Source organism: Phocoena sinus, chromosome 6 (genome assembly GCF_008692025.1).
Source record: "Phocoena sinus isolate mPhoSin1 chromosome 6, mPhoSin1.pri, whole genome shotgun sequence".
In the NCBI taxonomy this organism is placed as follows: domain Eukaryota; kingdom Metazoa; phylum Chordata; class Mammalia; order Artiodactyla; family Phocoenidae; genus Phocoena; species Phocoena sinus.
In genome coordinates this window covers 56,901,888-56,921,327 of record NC_045768.1, presented here as the reverse complement: position 1 = coordinate 56,921,327, position 19,440 = coordinate 56,901,888, and the positions used below count along the sequence as shown (strand labels likewise).

The following is a 19,440-nucleotide window of genomic DNA, read 5'->3' as shown; positions in this document are numbered from 1 at the left end:
TATAGAAACGTAACAGATTTCTGGGTATTAATTTTGTATCCTGCAACTTTACCAAATTCATTTATGACCTCTAATACTTTTCGAGTAGCATCTTTAGGATTTTCTATGTATAGTATCATGTCACCTGCAAATAGTGACAATTTTATTCTTCTTTTCCAATTTGGATCCCCTTTATTTCTTTTAATTATCTGATTGCTGTTTCTAGGACTTTCAAAACTATACTGAATAAAAGTGGTGAGAGTTGTTATCTTTGTCTTGTTCCTGATCTTAGAGCAGAGGTCCCCAACCCCGGGACATGGACTGGTACCGGTCCACAGCCTTTAAGGAACTGGACCACACAGCAGGAGGTGAGAAGTGGGTGAGCGAGCAAAACTTCATCTGCTGCTCCCCATCTCTCTCATTACCACCTGAACCATTGCTTGCATTACCATCTGAAGCATCCCCCCATCACTCACATTACCACTTGAACCATCCCCTCCATTGCTCAGTTACCACCTGAATCATCCCCCTCACCCCCTGTCCATGGAAAAATTGTCTTCCACAAAACTGATTCCTGGTGCCAGAAAGGATGGGGACTGCTGTCTTAGAGGAAATGCTCTCAGTTTTTCACTGTTGAGTTTGATGTTGGTTTTGGGTTTGTCATATATGGCCTTTATTATGTTGAGGTAGGTTCCCCCTATGCCCACTTTCTGGAGTTATTTTTTTTTATCATAAATGGATGTTGAATTTTTTATCAAAATCTTTTCTGCATCTATTGAGGTAATTATACGGTTTTTATTCTTTAATTTGTTAATGTGGTATATCACATAGATTGATTTGTAGATATTGAAAAACACTTGCATCCCTCGGATTGATCACACTTGATCATGGTGTAGATCCTTTTAATATACTGTTGGATACAGTTTGCTAGTTTTTTGCTGAGGATTTTCGTGTCTATGTTCATCAGTGATATTGGCCTATAACTTTCTTTTTTGTGGTATCTCTGTCTGGTTTTGGTATCAGGGTGATGGTGGCCTCATTGAATGAGTTTGGAGTGTTCCTTCCTCTGCAATGTTTTGGAATAGTTTTGGAAGGATAGATGTTAATTCTTCTTTATTTTTTTTAACGTGTTTATTGGGGTATAATTGCTTTACAATGGTGTATTAGTTTCTGCTTTATAGCAAAGTGAATCAGCTATACATATACATATATCCCCATATCTTCTCCCTCTTGTGTCTCCCTCCCACCCTCACCATCCCACCCATCTAGGTGGTCACAAAGCACCGAACTGATCTCCCTGTGCTATGCGGCTGCTTCCCACTAGCTATCTATTTTATATTTGGTAGTATATATAAGTCTATGCCACTCTCTCACTTCGTCCCAGCTTACCCTTCCCTCTCCCCATGTCCTCAGGTCCATTCTCTATGTCTGCATCCTTATTCCTGTCCTGCCCCTAGGTTCTCAGAACCTTTCTTTTTTTTTTTTTTGAGATTCCATATATATGTGTTAGCATACAATATTTATTTTTCTCTTTCTGACTTACTTCACTCTGTATGACAGACTCTAGGTCCATCCACCTCACGACAAATAAGTCAATTTCGTTTCTTTTTATGGCTGAGTAATATTTCATTGTATATATGTGCCACATCTTCTTTATCCAGTCATCTGGTGATGGACACTTAGGTTGCTTCCATGTCCTGGCTATTGTAAATAGAGCTGCAATGAATGTTGTGGTACATGACTCTTTTTGAAATATGGTCTTCTCAGGGTATATGCCCAGTAGTGGGATTGCTGGGTCATATGGTAGTTCTATTTTTAGTTTTTTAAGGAACCTCCATACTATTCTCCATAGTGAATGTATCAACGTACATTCCCACCAACAATGCGAGAGTGTTCCCTTTTCTCCACACCCTCTCCAGCATTTATTGTTTGTAGATTTTTTGATGATGGCCATTCTGACTGGTGTCAACTACCTCATTGTAGTTTTGATCTGCATTTCTCTAATGATTAGTGATGCTGAGCATCCTTTCATGTGTTTGTTGGCAATCTGTATATCTTCTGTAGAGAAATGTCTATTTAGGTCTTCTGCGCATTTTTGGATTGCGTTGTTTGTTTTTATCATAATGAGCTGCATGAGCTGCTTATAAATTTTGGAGATTAATCCTTTGTCAGTTGCTTCATTGGCAAAAATTTTCTCCCATTCTGAGGGTTGTCTTTTTGTCTTATCTGTGTTTTCCTTTGCTGTGCAAAAGCTTTTAAATTTCATGAGGTCCCATTTGTCTATTTTTGTTTTTATTTCCATTTTTCTAGGAGGTGGGTCACAAAGGATCTTGCTGTGATTTATGTCATAGAGTGTTCTGCCTATGTTTTCCTCTAAGAGTTTGATAGCGTCTGGCCTTACATTTAGGTCTTTAATCCATTTTGAGTTTATATTTATGTATGGTGTTAGGGAGTGTTCTAATTTCGTTCTTTTACATGTAGCTGTCCAGTTTTCCCAGCACCACTTATTGAAGAGACTATCTTTTCTCCATTGTATATTCTTGCCTCCTTTATCAAAAATAAGGTGGCTATATGTGCGTGGGTTTATCTCTGGGCTTTCTCTCTTCTTCCATTGATCTGTAGTTCTATTTTTGTGCCAGTACCATAATGTCTTGATTACTGTAGCTTTGTAGTATAGTCCGAAATCTGGGATAATGATTCCTCCAGCTCTGTTTTTCATTCTCAAGATTGCTTTGGCTACTTGGGGTCTTCTGTGTTTCCATACAAATTGTATAATTTTTTGTTCTAGTTCTGTGAAAAATGCCATTGGTAGTTTGATAGGGATTGCATTGAATCTGTAGATTGCTTTGGATAGTATAGTCATTTTCACAGTGTTGATTCTTCCAATCCAAGAACATGGTATATCTCTCCATCTGTTTGTATCATCTTTAATTTCTTTCATCAGTGTCTTATAGTTTTCTGCATACAGGTCTTTTGTCTCCTTAGGTAGGTTTATTCCTAGGTATTTTATTCTTTTTGTTGCAATGGTAAATGGGAGTGTTTCCTTAATTTCTCTTTCAGGTTTTCATCATTAGTGTATAGGGATGCAAGAGATTTCTCTCCATTAATTTTGTATCCTGCTACTTTACCAAATTCATTGATTAGCTCTATTAGTTTTCTGGTGGCATCTTTAGGATTCTCTATGTATAGTATCCTGTGATCTGCAAACAGTGACAGCTTTACTTTTTCCTTTCTGATTTGAATTCCTTTTATTTCTTTTTCTTCTCTGATTGCTGTGGCTAAAAGTTCCAAAACTATGTTGAATAAGAGTGGTGAGAGTGGGCAACCTTGTCTTGTTCCTGATCTTAGTGAAAATTGTTTCAGGTTTTCACCATTGAGAACGATGTTGGCTGTGGGTTTGTCACATATGGCCTTTATTATGTTGAGGTAAGTTCCCTCTATGCCTACTTTCTGGAGGGTTTTTATCATAAATGGGTGTTGAATTTTGTCAAAAGCTTTTTCTGCATCTACTGAGATGATCATATGGTTTTTATCCTTCATTTTGTTAATATGGTGTATCACATTGATTGATTTGCATATATTGAAGAATCCTTGCATTCCTGGGATAAATCCCACTTGATCATTTTGCATGATCCTTTTCATGTGCTGCTGGGTTCTCTTTGCTAGTATTTTGTTGATGATTTTTGCATGTATATTCATCAGTGATATTGGCCTGTAGTTTTCTTTCTTTTTGACATCTTTGTCTGGTTTTGGTATCAGGATGCTGGTGGCCTTGTAGAATGAGTTTGGGAGTGTTCCTCCCTCTGCTATATTATGGAAGAGTTTGAGAAGAATAGGTGTTAGCTCTTCTCTAAATGTTTGATAGAATTCGCCTGTGAAGTCATCTGGTCCTGGGCTTTTATTTGGAAGATTTTTAATCACAATTTCAACTTCAGTGCTTGTGATTGCTCTGTTTATATTTTCTGTTTCTTCCTGGTTCACTCTCGGAAGGTTGTGCTTTTCTAAGAATTTGTCCATTTCTTCAAGGTTGTCCATTTTGTTGGCATATAGTTGCTTGTAGTAATCTCTCATGATCCTTTGTATTTCTGCAGTGTCAGTTTTTACTTCTCCTTTTTCATTTCTAATTTCTGTTGATTTGAGTCTTCTCCCTTTTTTTCTTGATAAGTCTGGCTAATGGTTTATCAATTCTGTTTATCTTCTCAAAGAACGAGCTTTTAGTTTTATTGTTTTTGCTATTGTTTCCTTCATTTCTTTTTCATTTATTTCTGCTCTGATCTTTATGATTTCTTTTCTTCTGCTAACTTTGGGGTTTTGTTTGTTTGTTTGTTTTTTGTTCTTTCTTTAATTGCTTTAGGTGTAAGGTTAGGCTGTTTATTTGAGATTTTTCTTGTTACCTGAGATAGGATTGTATTGCTATAAACTTCCCTCTTAGAACTGCTTTTGCAGCACCCCATAGGTTTTGGGTCGTCGTGTTTTCATTTTCATTTGTTTATAAGTATTTTTTGATTTCCTTTTGATTTCATCAGTGATCTCTTGGTTATTTAGTAGTGTATTGTTTAGCCTCCATGTGTTTGTATTTTTTACAGATATTTTCCGGTAATTGATATCTAGTCTCATAGCGTTGTGGTCAGAAAAGATACTTGATACAATTTCAATTTTCTTAAATTTACCAAGGCTGATTTGTGAGCCAAGATATGATCTATCCTGGAGAATGTTCCATGAGCACTTGAGAAGAAAGTGTATTCTGTTGTTTTTGGGTGGATAGTCATATAAATATCAAGTAAGTCCATCTTGTTTAATGTGTCATTTAAAGCTCATGTTTCCTTGTTTATTTTCATTTTGGATGATCTGTCCATTGATGAAAAAGGGGTGTTAAAGTCCCCTACTATGATTGTGTTACTGTCGATTTCCCCTTTTATGGCTGTTAGTATTTGCCTTATGTATTAAGGTGCTCCTATGTTGGGTTCATAAATATTTACAGTTGGTATATCTTCTTCTTGGATTGATCCCTTGATCATTCTGTAGTATCCTTCTTCGTCTCTTGTAATAGTCTTTATTTTAAAGTCTGTTTCGTCTGACATGAGAATTGCTAGTCCAGCCTACTTGTGATTTCCATTGGAATTGAATATCTCTTTTCCATCCCCTCATTTTCAGTCTGTATGTGTCCCTAGGTCTGAAGTGGGTCTCTCGTAGACAGCATATATGGGTCTTGTTTTTGTATCCATTCAGCCAGTCTATGTCTTTTGATTGGAGCCTTTAATCCATTTACCATTAAGGTAATTATCGATATGTATGTTCCTATTACCATTTTCTTAATTGGTTTTATTTTGTTATTGTAGTTCCCTTCCTTTATTTGTATTTCCTGCCTAGAGAAGTTCCTTTAGCATTTGTTGTAAAGCTGGTTTGGCGGTGCTGAATTCTCTTAACTTTTGCTTGTTCGTAAAGGTTTTAATTTCTCCATCAAATCTGAATGAGATCCTTGCTGGGTAGAGTAATCTTGGTTGTAGGTTTTTCCCTTTCATCACTTTAAATATGTCCTGCCCTCTCTTCTGGCTTGCAGTGTTTCTACCGAAAGATCAGCTGTTAACCTTATGGGGATTCCCTTGTGTGTTATTTGTTGTTTTTCCCTAGCTGCTTTTAATGTTTTTTCTTTGTATTTAATTTTGGTAGTTTGTTTAATATGTGTCTTGTTGTGTTTCACATTGGATTTATCTTCTGTAGGACTCTCTGAGCCTCCTGAACTTGACTGACTCTTTCCTTTCCCATATTAGGGAAGTTTTCAACTATAATCTCTTCAAATATTTTCTCAGTCCCTTTCGTTTTCTCTTCTTCTTCTGGGACCCCTATATTTCGAATGTAGTTGCATTTAATGTTGTCCCAGAGGTCTCTGAGACTGTCCTCAATTCTTTTCATTCTTTTTTCTTTATTCTGCTCTGCAGTAGTTATTTCCAATATTTTATCCTCCAGGTCACTCATCCGTTCTTCTGCCTCAGTTATTGTGCTATTGACTCCTTCTAGAGAATTTTTAATTTCATTTATTGTGTTGTTCATCATTTTTTGTTTGCTCTTTAGTTCTTTTAGGTCCTTGTTAAACGTTTCTTGTATTTTCCCCATTCTGTTTCCAAGATTTTGGATAACTTTACTCTCATTACTCTGAATTCTTTTTCAGGTAGACTGCTAATTTCCTCTTTATTTGTTTGGTCTGGTAGGTTTTTATGTTGCTTCTTCATCTGCTGTGTGTTTCTCTGTCTTCTCATTTTGCTTAACTTATTGTGTTTGGGGTCTCCTTTTCACAGGCTGCAGGTTCATAGTTCCCATTGTTTTTGGTGTCTGCCTCCAGTGGCTAAGGTTGGTTTAGTGGGTTGTGAAGCCTTCCTGTTGGAGGGCACTGTTGCCTGTTTTCTGGTGGATGAGGCTGGATCTTGTCTTTCTGGTGGACAGGACTGTGTTGGTGGTGTGTTTTGGGGTGTCTGTGACCTTATTATGCTTTTAGGCAGCCTCTCTGCTAATGGGTGGGGTTGTGTTCCTGTCTTGCTAGTTGTTTGACTTAGGGTGCCCAGCACTGTAGCCTGCTGGTCGTTGAGTGGAGCTGGGTCTTAGCATTGAGATAGAGATCTCTGGGAGAGCTTTCTCCAATTCATATTACATGGAGCCGGGCGGTCTCTGGTGGACCAGTGTCCTGAACTCGACTCTCTTACATCAGAGGCACAGGCCTGACACCCGGCCAGAGCACCAAGACCCTGTCAGCCACATAGCTCAGAAGAAAAGGGAGGAAAAAAAAAAAGAAAGAAAAAAAGAAAATAAAGTTTTTAAAATAAAATATTAAAAAGTAATAAAAAAAGAAAGAAGAGAGCAACAAAACCACAAAACAAATCCACCAATGATAACAAGCGCTAAAAACTATACTAAAAAAAGAAAAAATACCAAAAAATGGACAGACAGATCCCTAGGACAAATGGTAAAAGCAAAGCTATACAGATAAAATCACACCAAGAAGCATAAACATACACAGTCTCAAAAAGAGAAAAAGTAAAAAAGAAATATATGGTTGCTCAAAGTCCACTGCCTCAATTTTGGGATGATTCGTTGTCTATTCAGGTATTCCCCAGATACAATGTACATCAAGTTGATTGTGGAGATTTAATCCACTGCTTTTGAGGCCACTGGGAGATATTTCCCTTTCTCTTTGCACAGCTCCTGGCTTTCAGCTTTGTGTTTGGCCCCACCTCTGCATGTAGGGTGCCTAAGGGCATCCTTTCTTGGCTCAGATAGGATAGGGTTAAAGTAGCAGCTGATTAGGTGGCTCTGGCTCACTCATGCCTTGGGGGAGGGAGCGATGCGGAATGCAGGGCGAGCCTGTGGCGGCAGAGGCCACCATCACGTTGCAACAGGCTGAGGCATGCCCTGTGTTCTCCTGGGGAAGCTGTCCCTGGATCACAGGACCCTGGCAGTGGCGGGCTGCACAGGCTTTCAGGAGGGGAGGTGTGGATAGTGACCTGTGCTTGCACATAGGCTTCTGGGTGGCTGCAGTAGCAGCCTTAGCGTTTCATGCCCATCTCTGGTGTCTGTGCTGATAGGTGTGGCTCTCGCCCCTCTCAGGAACTCGTTTAGGCGGTGCTCTAAATCCCCTCTCCTCACGCACCATGAAACAATGGACTCTTGCCTCTTAAGTGGTTCCAGACTTTTTCCCGGACTCCCTCCCAGCTAACTGTGGTGCACTAGCCGCCTTCAGGCTTTGTTCACGCAGCCAACCCCAGTCCTCTCCCTGGGATATAACCGAAGCCCAAGCCTCAACTCCCAGCCCCCACCCTTCCTGGCTGGCTGGTGAGCAGACAAGCCTCTCAGGCTGGTGAGTGCTGGTCAGCACCAATCCTCTGTGCGGGAATCTCTTAGCTTTGACCTCTGCACCCCTGTTGCTATGCTGTCCTCCATGTCTCTGAAGCTTTCCCCCCGTCACCCCCGGTCTCTGCCAGTGAAGGGGCTTCCTAGTGTGTGGAAACTTTTCCTCCTTCACAGCTCCCTCCCAGTGGTGCTGGTCCCATCCCTATTCTTTTGTCTCTGTTTTTTCTTTTGCCCTACCCAGGCTCGTGGGGATTTTCTTGCCTTTTGGGAAGGCTGAGGTCTTCTGCCAGCATTCAGTAGGTGTTCTGTAGGAGTTGCTCCACGTATAGATGTATTTCTGGTGTATTTGGGGGGAGGAAGGTGATCTCCACGTCTTACTCTTCTGCCATTGTGAGTGTCTCTCCTCTTCTTTAAATGTTTGATAGAATTCGCCTGTGAGGCCATCTGGTCCTGCACTTTTGTTTGTTGGGAGTTTTTAAATCACAGTTTCAATTTCAGTACTTGTGATTATTCTGTTCGTATTTTCTATTTCTTTCTGGTTTGGTCTTGGGAGATTGTACCTTTCTAAGAATTTGTCCATTTCCTCCAGGTTGTCCATTTTATTGGTATATAGCTGCTCATAGTAGTGTCTTAAAATCCTTTGTATTTCTGTGGTGTCAGTTGTAATTTCTCCTTTTTCATTTCTGATTTTATTGATTTGGGCTCTCTCCCTTTTTTCTTGATGAGTCTGGCTAAAGGTTTATCAATTTTGTTTATCATTTCAAAGAACCAGCTTTTACTTGCATTGATCTTTTCTATTGTTTTCTTAGTCTCTATTTCATTTATTTCTGCTCTGATCTTTATGATTTCTTTCCTTTTACTAACTTTAGCTTTTGTTTGTTCTTCTTTAGCTGTAAGGTTGGGTTGTTTATTTGAGATTTTTCTTGTTTCCTGTGGTAAGACTGTATTGCTATAAATTTCCCCCTTAGAACTGCTTTTCCCATATCTCAAAGGGTTTGTATTGTCGTGTTTTCATTTTCTTTTGTCTCTAAGTATTTTTAATTTCCTCTTTGATTTCTTCAGTGATCTATTGGTTGTTTAGTAGCTTATTGCTTAGCCTCCACGTGTTTGTGTTTTTTGAAGTTTTTTTTCCTTGTAGTTGATTTCCAATCTCATAGCACTGTGGTTGGAAAAGATGCTTGATATGATTTCAGTTTTTTAAAATTTACCAGGACTTCTTTTGTGGCCCAGCATGTGATCTATTCTGGAGAATAGTCTATGTGAACTTGAAAGAATGTGTATTCTGCTGCTTTCAGATGGAATGCTCTATAAATATTAACTAAGCCCATCTGGTCTAATGTGTCTTTTAAGGCCTGTGTTTCCTTATTGATTTTCTGTCTGCATGATGTGTCTATTGATGTAAGTGAAGTGTTAAAGTCTCCCACTATTATTGTGTTACTGTCAATTTATCCTTTTATGTCTGTTAACATTTGCCTTATATATTGAGGTGTTCCTATGTTCTGTGCATATATATTTATTACAAGTGTTATATCTTCTTCTTGGATTGATTCTGTGATCATTATGTAGTTTTGTTCTTTGTCTCCTGTAACAGTCTTTATTTTAAAGTCTATTTTGGGGAATTCCCTTGTGGTCCAGTGGTTAGGACTTGGTGCTTTCACTGCCATGGCCTGGGTTCAATGCCTAGCTGGTGAACTAAGATCCCCCAAGCTGCACAGTGGCCAAAAAACAAACAAACAGACAAATAAAGTCTATTTTGTCTGATATGAGTATCACTACTTCAGCTTCCTTTGATTTCCATTTTCATGGAATACCTTTTTCTATCCCCACACTTCCAGTCTGTATGTGTCTCTAGATATGAAGTGGGTCTCTTGTAGACAGCATCCTTATGGGTCTTGTTTTTGTATCCATTCAGCCAGTCTATGTCTTTTGATTGGAGCATTTAATCCGTTTATATTTAAGGTAATTATTGATATGTATGTTGTTATTGCCATTTTGTTAATTGTTTTGGATTTGTTTTTGTAGGTTTTTTTTTTTATTCCTTTCCTCTTTTGTTATCTCCTCTTGTGATTTATGACTATCTTTAATATTGTGTTTGGATTCCTTTTTCTTTTTTGTGTGTATTATCTATTATAGATTTTTGTGGTTACCATGAGGTTTTGCTCTAGCAGTCTATATGTATACATGATTGTTTTAGGTTGCTGTTCTCTTAATTTCAATTGCATTTCAGGTATCCAGCATTTGTGCCAGAGGATCTCACGATTACTGGTTTTGATATCACATTTGTGTGTCCATGATTTCCTACCCTTACTGTATGTTTGCTTTACTAGTGAGCTTTCCCATTTTGTAATTTTCTTGTTTCTAGTTGTGGCCTTTTTTTTCCACTTAAAGAAGTTCCTTTAGCATTTGTCATAACACTGGTTTCGTGGTGCTGAATTCTTTAAGCTTTCGTTTGTCTGTAAAGCTTTTGATTTCTCATCGAATGTGAATGAGAGCCTTGCTGGGTCGAGTATTTTTGGTTGTAGCTTTTTCCCTTTCATCACTTTAAATATATTTTTCCACTCCCTTCTGGCCTGTAGAGTTTCTGCTGAAAAATCAGCTGATAGTCTTAAGGGGATTCCCTTGTATGTTATTTGCTGCTTTTTCCTTGTTGCTTTTAATATTTTCTCTTTGTCTTTAATTTTTGTCAATTTGATTAGTATGTGTCTTGGTGTGTTCCTCCTTGGGTTAATTCTATAAGGGACTCTGTGCTTCCTGGACTTGGGTGACTGTTTATCTTTTTGAATATTTTCTCAGCCTCTTTCTCTCCCTCTTCTCCTTCTGGGACCCCTATAATGTGAATGTTGGTGTGTTTGCTGTTGTCCCAGATGTCTCTTAAACTGTCCTCATTTCTTTTCATTCTTTTTTCTTTATTCTGTTCCATAACAGTGATATCCACCACTGTGTCTTCCAGTTCAGTGATTCATTCTTCTGCCTCATTCATTCTGCTATTGATTCCTTCTAGTGTGTTTTTCATTTCAGTATTGTATTCTTCAACTCTGTTTGGTTGTTCTTTATATTTTCTATCTCTTTGCTAAGAACTTCTTGTGACTTCTCAATCTGTGCATCTGTTCTTTTTATGAGTTCTTGGATCATCTTTGTAGCCATTTCCTGGAGCTCTTTCATGGGTAGGTTGCCTATCTCCACTTCACTTAGTTGTTCTTCTGGGGTTTTATCTTGTTCCTTTGTCTGGAACATATTCCTTTGCCATCTCATTTTTGAATTTCTATTTGTATTTTTATGTATGTAGTAGCTTGGTTACATTTCTCAACCTTGGAGTGGCCTTCTGTAGGGGCTGTCCTGTGTGTCCCAGAAGTACACTCCCCTCTCATCACCCAAGAGCCAGGGACCAGCTGGTTCCAGGGTAGGTTCTGACCTGTGTTTGTGGACTCAGTTCCACAGGCTGCAGGATTGGAGTTTCCTTCCTTCTGGTGTCTGCCCCCTGGTGGGTGAGGCTGGTCTACAGGCTTGTGCAGGCTTCCTGGTGGGAGGAGTCAATGCCTGCCCACTGGTGGGTAGAGCTGTTTCTTGGCCCTCTGGTGGGCAGGGCAGTGTCAAGGGGCATGTCTTAGGCTGGCTGTGGGATCAGGAAGTCTTTAGGCAGCCTGTCTACTGATGGGTGGGCTTGTGTTCCCACCTTATTGGTTGTTTGGCCTTAGGTGTCCTAGCACTGGAGCTTACAGGCTACTGGGTGGGGCCAGGTCTCCATGCCAAGGAACCAAAATGTCTGCATTAAGTCAGAGGTCATTTAGGTCCTTGCTGTGTCCACCACCAGCTTTTTTTTTTTTTTGTGGTACGCGGGCCTCTCACTGTTGTGGCCTCTCCCGTTACGGAGCACAGACTCCGGATGCGCAGGCTCAGCGGCCATGGCTCACGGGCCCAGCCGCTCTGCGGCATGTGGGATCTTCCTGGACCGGGGCACGAACCCTTGTCCCCTGCATTGGCAGGCGGACTCTCAACCACTGCGCCACCAGGGAAGCCCCACCACCAGCTTTTTTGACCCCAGAGAGGGACACAGCCATCCCCTGTCTCCCCAGGAGACTTTTCAAGACCTGCAGGTAGGTCTGGGCTAGACTCCTATGGAGTCACTACTTTTGCGCTGGGTCTTGGTGCATGTGAGACCTTGTGTGTGCTCTTAAGAGTGGAGTCACTGTTTCCTCCAGTCCTGTGGAGCTCCTGCAATCAACTGCTGGCATTCAAAGCCAAATGCTCTGGGAGCTCCTCCTCCCAATTCTGGACCCCTAGGCTGGGAATCCTGGCATGTGGCTCAGAGCTCTCACTCCTGTGGGAGAACTTCTGCAATATAATTATTCTCCAGGTTGTGGGTCACCCACCTGTGTGGTATGGAATTTGATTATATCAAGAGTGCACCCCTCCTACTGTCTTGTGGTTTCTTCTTTGTGTCTTTGGATATAGAATACCTTTTTTTTTTGTAGATTCCAGTCCTTTTAATCGATGGTTGTTCAGCAGTTAGTTGTGATTTTGGTGTGTTCATGGGAAGAGGTGAGCTCAAGGTCCTTTTACTCTGCTATCTTGTCCTCACAGTCTTTCAAGATTTTAAGTTTGGTTTCTGGAGAATTGTCATTTTCTTTTCTTTTTTTTTTAACATCTTTATTGGAGTATAATTGCTTTATAGTGTTGTGTTAGTTTCTGTTGTATAACAAAGTGAATCAGCTATATGTATACATATATCCCCATATCCCCTCCCTCTTTCATTTTCTTTTTAAAATATCATGTCACTATGTTTTTTCATGGTGCTTGATGACTTGTTCCTCTGTGGTGTACTTGAAGTAGTGAACATCTTTCTTGTTTAGGTAGAGCTTTTGTTCAATTCGATTTTAATTTTTCAACGGGTTGGTAATTAAGTCCTTCCTTTTGTTTTTTACTAGGTGGTGCTATAGCACAAGTTTTAGGTTTCTCTTGCTTGAGCTGGCTCTAGCTATATTTGAGAATCAGCACTTTGCTCCCTCTACCACCTCTATCAGAGGTGTTACCAGTGCCCTTGTTATTGCTACTTGTGCTCCTGGGGTCACTGGTGTCTTGTTGCTGGTGTCAGTGCTATTTCTGGCGTTGCTGCTGGGGGCACCAGAATGGTGGGTGGCTCTGCTGTGTCCAGGTTCACCTGGGTTGTAGACACTGTCACTGTGGCAGGGAGAGGGGGAAATTTGGGACAAGCCAGGATTATGGTTCCCTCTACCACTTCTGGAGTTGTCATGTTCATGGGTGACTGGAGTCATGGGTGCCACTGTGGTGGTAAGAACTAGATTGTGGGCCCTGATGCTACTGCTGCCCAGTTGCCTGTGGATGTGGGTGCTGCTGCGGCTTAGAGCCCAGAGTTGTGTGCACCACCTCTGTTGCTGCTATCAGGTTCTCTGGGGCTGCAGGCTCAGCCACCATCCAGGAGGACCAGGATAGCTGTACTGCCTCCACTCTTCCCCCAGTTCTGTCTGTTCTATGAGTTCATATCCACCCACCTTTAGATGTACAAACGTGTGGATCTCTCCAGCATCCTGATGTGTTGGGCAGCAGAGCCTTTGTTAAATTATGCGTGTTTTACTAGTTATAGATAGAAGGGGAGAGGTAAAGGGACTGTCTCATACTACCATAATGCTGACATCACTGTGTCTTACTGTGTTTTAAGAGTTCTTCATATAGTCTAGATATGTCTTTTAGCAAATACATGTTTTGCAAATGTTTTCTTATAGTCTTTGGCTTGTCTTCTCACTCTTTTTAACACCATCTTTCTAAGAGCAGAAGTTTTTAATTTTGATGAATTCCAAAATATCAAATTTTAAAATTTTATGGATCATATTTTTGATATCCTATATAAAAAATCTTTAACCCAGTGTCACATAGATTTTCTCTTACGTTTTCTTCTAGATTTATAGTTTTACACTTTACTTTTTATGTCTGTGATTCGTCTTGAGTTTTCATATATAGTGCAAGGTATGGCTTGAAGTTTAATGGTTTTTTTCTTTTCGTTCTTTCTTTCTTTTTTTGTTTTTTGCATATGGATATGCAATTGTTCCAACACCATTTGTTGAAAAGATCACCTTTTTTTTTTTCTATTGAATTGACTTCGCATCTTTGGGAATAATCTGTTGTGTATATATAGTTGAGTCTATTTTTGAACTATCTATGCTGTTCCACTGATGACTTTGTCTATCTTTATGGAAATACCACACTCTTAACATAAATGTAGCTTTATAATAAGTCTTGAAAGCAAGTAGTAGAGACCTCTAGTGTTGTTTTTCTTTTTAGAAATTGTTTTGGCTATTCTAGGTCCTCAGAATGTCTATGTAAATTTTAAAATCAGATTGGGATTTTGATTGGGATTGCACGAAACATATATCAACCTCAGGAGAATGGACATCTAACCATATTGAATCTTCTGACCCCTGAGCAAGGTATGTCTTTCCATTTATTTAGGTCTTCTTTAATTTCTCTCATTTGTGCTTGGTAGTTTTCAGTGAACAGGTCTTGCACATCTTTGTCAGATTTATCCCTAAGTACTTTAAAATACTTAATTGTATTATAAATGGTAAAGATTTAAATTTCCAGTTGTCTTTTGTTATTATATTATATAGAAATAAAAGTGATTTTTGTGTATTGTAACAACCTGGATCTTTAAACTCAATTTATAGTTCTATTAGCTTCTTTGCAAATTACATCAGACTTTCTACATGGATGATTATGTTATTTTAAATAAAGACAGTTTTACTTTTTGTTTTGCAGTCTGGATTATTTATTTCTTTGTCTTGCCTTATTGCAATGACTAGAAGCCCCAGTAAAATGCTAGATACAACTGGTGAGAGAAAAAGAAAAAAAGAGGTGGTGAGAGTGGACATCCGTTCATTGCTCTTGATCTTATTCAGTCTGTTACCATTAATTATGATGTTAGCTGTAAGTGTGCTTTGGTCTATGCCCTTTATCATGTTTAGAATTTCCCTTTTATTTCTAGTTTATTGAGTGCTTTTATTAGGAATGGATATTAGATTTTGAACTGCTTTTTCTGCATCTATCCACATCATCGTATTATTTTTCTGTTTTAATTTGTTAATGTGGTAAATTACATTGATTGATTTTTGAATATTTAACCAACCTTGTATTCCTGGGATAAACCCCACTTGGTCATGATGCATTTTTATATCTTTTAAATATATGTTTGTGTGTGTGTATCCTTTGTATGTATTATATATCCTTTTTCTGTATTGTTGGGTTTGATTTGCTAAAATTTTATTTAGTATTCTTTTATCTTTGTTCATGAAAACTATTGGTCTGTAGTTTTCAATGTCTTTGGTTTTTAATGTAACACTTGCTGCATAGAATTAGTTCAACAGAATTCCCTCAATTTTTTGATAGAGTTTGTTTAGAATTGATATTTCTTCCTTAAATATTTGGAAGAGTTCAACAATGAAGACTGGAGTTTTTAATGAGAAGATTTTAAACTACAGATTCACTTTTAAAAAAAATTTTATTGGACTATAGTTGATTTACAATGTTGTGTTAGTTTCAGGTGTATAGCAAAGTGAATCAGTTATACATACACATATATCCACTCTTTTTAAGATTCTTTTCCCGTATAGGCCATTACAGAATATTGAGTAAATCAATATAGGGCCATTCATATTGTCTGTTTCTTCTTGAGTAAGTCTTGATAGTTTGTATCTTTCAAGTAATCTGTCTATTTTTATTAAAATTGCCAAGTATTGTCCATAATATTCCCTTTTTTATCCTTTTAATATCTTTAGAATCTATACTGATGACAACTCTCTTACTCTTGATGTTGGTAATTTGTATCATCATTTTTTTCCTAATCAATCTGGTAAAAGATTTATCCATTTTATTGATTTTTCTGCAATATCGAGCTTTTGTTTTCATTGATTTCTCTATTGTTTTTCTGATCAATTTAATATTAATAAATTATTATAAAATTTTTTAGTTATCCCATTTCTATATTTTGGAACATCTATGCTCTTATCCAATGATTTTTTTGAAGGAATATGAGTCATTCTTTCATTTTTGCTTTTAAATCTTTTTATATTTATAATGTAATATTTGATGTATATTAAATACTATATGTAACTTATTTGTAGGTTAAGAAGTATAATCAAATAAACCCCTATGAACTTAGTGGATTACTTCTATACCTGTAAGATCACATCCATTCTGATTCCACCCCCACCCCGACCATCACACTTTATTCTTAGAGGTTTTTTCTTTTTTTTTTTTTTTTTTGGCGGTACGCGGGCCTCTCACTGTTGTGGCCTCTCCCGTTGTGGAGCACAGGCTCCGGACGCTCAGGCTCAGCGGCCATGGCTCACAGGCCCAGCTGCTCCACAGCATGTGGGATCCTCCCGGACCGGGGCATGAACCCGTGTCCCCTGCATCGGCAGGCGGACTCTCAACCACTGCGCCACCAGGGAGGCCCCTTAGAGGTTTTTTCTTAAAGTCATGGAGGGATTTGATTGTGCCTTTCTATATTCCAATTATACCTAAGAAAGATTGTTCTTGGGTTTGCCTGTCTTTCTAAACAAACATTCACTGAGTGGTTGCAATGTGCAAGGCAATTCTTATCAGTGTCCTAAGAAGCAGGTATTACCATCACCTCTTCTATGGATGAGTTTGCTTTAAGCCACATTCAACAGAAAACCCACCATTAGCTTAAGCAAACATGGTTTTATTTTTCTCTCTCAACAAGAAAGTCTGCAGTTAACACTACAAGACTAGTATGGCAGCAAAAAAAATGTCACGTGTGACCTGGAGTCTTACATTAGTTTCCCCAGAAGTAGATTCTGATTAAGGGATTTATCAGCATGTGATTTACTAAGGAAGTGTTCCCAAGAAATACTGCTATGGGAGTTGGGCAGGGCAGGGATGGACAGGGATCTAAACAAGAATGTGATCTCATGCTGAAGTCCAGCAGAGGGTAGCTTCCACATGAACCCTGTAGGGGAATTTTTGAGTGAAATTTAAGACAGAGTTGTTTCACCCAAAACAAGGGAGCTGGGCTTTCAGGAGCTTTATAAGGCTGGTGGAAGGAATGCAAACTCACAGAAACTTTTATCTCTCTGTGCAAGAGAGAAAAGCAGCATCAGTACTATAAGTGCAGTCTTTGTAAGAAGAGATGCAAGTGCTGGATATTGAAAGCACACAGAAAGTGGTGGTGGTGGTGGTGGTGTGGGTGTATGGTACACACATAAATGTTACCAAAGAATCCAGTATAAAGAAACTTAAGATTTGAGCAGAACACGAATATTGTTCTCTACACCAGCGTTCTCCCATTTTTCCTTCTGCCATTTTTAATATGTAAGCCTTTGTCTCCTTGCTTACTGCTTCATGGTCAGTTTTCTGCTGCACATTCAGCCTCATACTTATGGTCTAGGTAGGAAGAAGGGGAGAGGGTGAAAGACTGAAAAAGGACATGCCAGCTGAATATGTCCCCTTTAAAAAGTTTTTCTCAGGGACTTCCCTGGTGGCACAGTGGTTAAGAATCCGCATGCCAATGCAGGGGACATGGGTTCGAGCCCTGGTCTGGGAGAATCCCACATACCGTGGAGTGGCTGAACCTGTGTGCCACAACTACTGAGCCTACATGCCACAACTACTGAAGCCTGCACACCTAGAGCCTGTGCTTTACAGCAAGAGAAGCCACTGCAATGAGAGGCCTGCGAACCACAGTGAAGAGTAGCCTCCACTCACTGCAACTTGAGAAAACCCACACAAAGCAATGAAGACCCAATGCAGCCATAAATAAATAGTTTTTCTCAAACCATTATACTGTCTAACTTTTATTGTCCAGAACGGTTTCAAATGCTTACCACATTACTGTGTGGAAGTCTGGGAAGGAGTGTATTTTTAGTTGGGCATATTGCTGCCCAGGTCAAAATGAGTTTCTGTGGGCAAGGAAGTAGGGGTGGTGCTGATAGATAGTAAGTAAACAACTACAATATTTGGTATCTCCTCATTTTTGCAGAGGATAAACTGAGATTGAGAGAGGTTATATAATTTGCTGAAGTTGCACAGGCAGTAAGCAGTAAACCAAGCCTATGTTCTTTTTTTGTTTTTTAATATTTGTTTATTTAGCTGCATCGGGTTTTCATTGTGGCACGCGGGTTCTTTTGTTGTGGGGCACATGCTTCTTTCTAGTTGTGGCACATGGGCTCTAGAGCATGTGGGCTTTGGAACATGCGGGCTCTAGAGCAACACAGGCTCGGTAATTGCAGTGCATGGGCTTAGTTGCCTCGCAGCATGTGGGATCTTAGTTCCCTGAACAGGGATGGAACTGGAGTCCCCTGCATTGGAAGGTGGATTCTTAACCATTGCGCCACCAGGGAAGTCTCAGCCTATGTTCTTAATATGCTAGGCAGTGATTCATGCGTTCTCTTTATGGGAGTGTCCTCTGGGTTAGGGACTGTAATTGGACTTGAGGAAGTGTTTCATCATCTTGGCACCTCAACAGGAAGTAGCTCATTGATACATCCAGTATATATGGCATGTATTTAAGGAATACCTGCTAGAAGATGAGATTTCTGAGCTGTAGAGCTGATAGTATGAGGGGAGAAGGAGTTTTAGGACAAGCCTGTCCCAAACCCAACTGGAGTATCCCAGCTTAAGATTTCTCTATCCACCATGCAGTTTCTTAGCATGAGGCGCAAAGGTTGAAATTGGTGGGATTTTTTTTTGGATTGTTTTTTTCTGCAGATATGGGGGTTGTGAATTAATCCTTTTAGACTTTAAACAACCTGTTGCATTCTACTTAAATTAGGAATTTTCTTTCCCCAACTCCCCAAATTTCAACACTTACTTAGTTTTCTATCCCAATTCTAAGTCACTTTACTCATTCAAATAAAATTTTCCTGACAATATTTCAAGGTGTCCAATAAATACATAAAAATGTAAAGAACATAAATAAAATGAGGGAAAACTAAATTTTGACATAATTGTCATTTCTGATAAAATGAAATGGGCAAATTCATTCTGGTAATATGTGTTATCCAACATCAAAACAAATGCAAGTTTGGAAGTTTTAGCCACAACAATCAGAGAAGAAAAAGAAATAAAAGGAATCCAAATCAGAAAAGAAGAAGTAAAGCTGTCACTGTTTGCAGATGACATGATACAATACATAGAGAATCCTAAAGATGCTACCAGAAAACTACTAGAGCTAATCAATGAATCTGGTAAAGTAACAGAATACAAAATTAATGCACAGAAATCTCTTGCATTCCTATACACTAATGATGAAAAATCAGAACAAAAATTAAGAGAACACTCCCATTTACCATTGCAACAAAAATAATAAAATACCTAGGAATAAACCTACCTAAGGAGACAAAGGACCTATATGCAGAAAATTGTAAGACACTGATGAAAGAAATTAAAGACGATACAAACAGATGGAGAAATATACCATATTCTTGGGTTGGAAGAATCAAGATTGTGAAAATGACCAAACTACTCAAAGTAATCTACAGATTCAGTGCAATCCCTATCAAACTACCAATGGCATTTTTCACAGAACTAGAACAAAAACTTTCATAATTTGTATGGAAACAAAAGACACCAAATAACCAACGCAAT

General features: G+C 39.0%; 1 protein-coding gene across 2 annotated transcripts in view; it reads left to right on the top strand.

Annotated features, from left to right (window-relative positions):
- RANBP6 (RAN binding protein 6) overlaps positions 1 to 19,440 on the top strand; it is a 208,272-nt gene that overhangs the window by 10,168 nt on the left and 178,664 nt on the right. Inside the window, exons 1-2 of one of the 2 annotated variants that reach the window (XM_032635177.1) lie at positions 7,780 to 7,828; positions 14,140 to 14,264. The exons of the other annotated variant lie outside the window; for it this stretch is intronic. The gene's annotated coding sequence lies outside the window, so the exon portion shown is untranslated. Of the gene's footprint in view, positions 1 to 7,779; positions 7,829 to 14,139; positions 14,265 to 19,440 lie in introns of those variants that run through there. 2 annotated transcript variants of the gene reach the window in all.